At 44.5% G+C, this 678-nt stretch overlaps 1 protein-coding gene across 1 annotated transcript in view; it reads left to right on the top strand.

The window, feature by feature from the left end:
- SHROOM4 (shroom family member 4) overlaps positions 1–678 on the top strand; it is a 217,442-nt gene that overhangs the window by 173,170 nt on the left and 43,594 nt on the right. The window lies entirely within an intron of this gene.

The raw sequence follows: 678 nt of genomic DNA, 5'->3' as shown, positions 1-678 counted from the left end.
CCTGCTGACCAGCCAGTCTCCCCTGTCAGCCTAGCACACCATCCACCATCTCGTTCTATTCTCCCTGGCAGGAGTTGGGGCTCCTTGCCACCCTTTTGCCTACAAACTTGGGGATCTCACCTCTGTGCCCATCTTATCCTTCACTCTCTGAATGCCTTTACCATGCTTTATTTGAATTAGGTCTTTCTCACTAATCTGTAAGTTCTCAAGGGCAAAGCCATATTTGATTGATCTCTGTATCCCCAGAGGTATGTACAGATGGTACACAAGACACATACAACAAATGCTTATCAAATGAATAAGCCAAAAATTGGCAACCAATTGGTGTTGACTTGCTCAAACTTCTCAGTCATTTACCTATCCCTTTCTTAGAGAAAAATGGGAAGATTGGCCAGAATGATTTTTTTCTCAGAGAAAACTTAGGGTGGACACACTGTTCATTGGGAAGCAGCACTCACTTATTCCACAAATATTTATTGAGCATCTACTATGCGTCCGGCACTGCTGTACACGCTTGGGATACACCCATGAGCAAAAGAGCCCTGTGACACTAACATTCTGTATCTCCAGGCATTGTCCTTGGGGTGAAGGAGATTTGAGTACTGAGAGCTGAGGGGGTGGCCACTAAGATTCCTACATCAGCTCCTTGCAATATGTTCTACTTCATTTAAGGGAAAG

Source organism: Lipotes vexillifer, unplaced genomic scaffold (assembly GCF_000442215.2).
Source record: "Lipotes vexillifer unplaced genomic scaffold, Lipotes_vexillifer_v1.1 scaffold129, whole genome shotgun sequence".
Classification (NCBI taxonomy): domain Eukaryota; kingdom Metazoa; phylum Chordata; class Mammalia; order Artiodactyla; family Lipotidae; genus Lipotes; species Lipotes vexillifer.
This window is presented reverse-complemented; position numbering and strand designations above follow the sequence as displayed.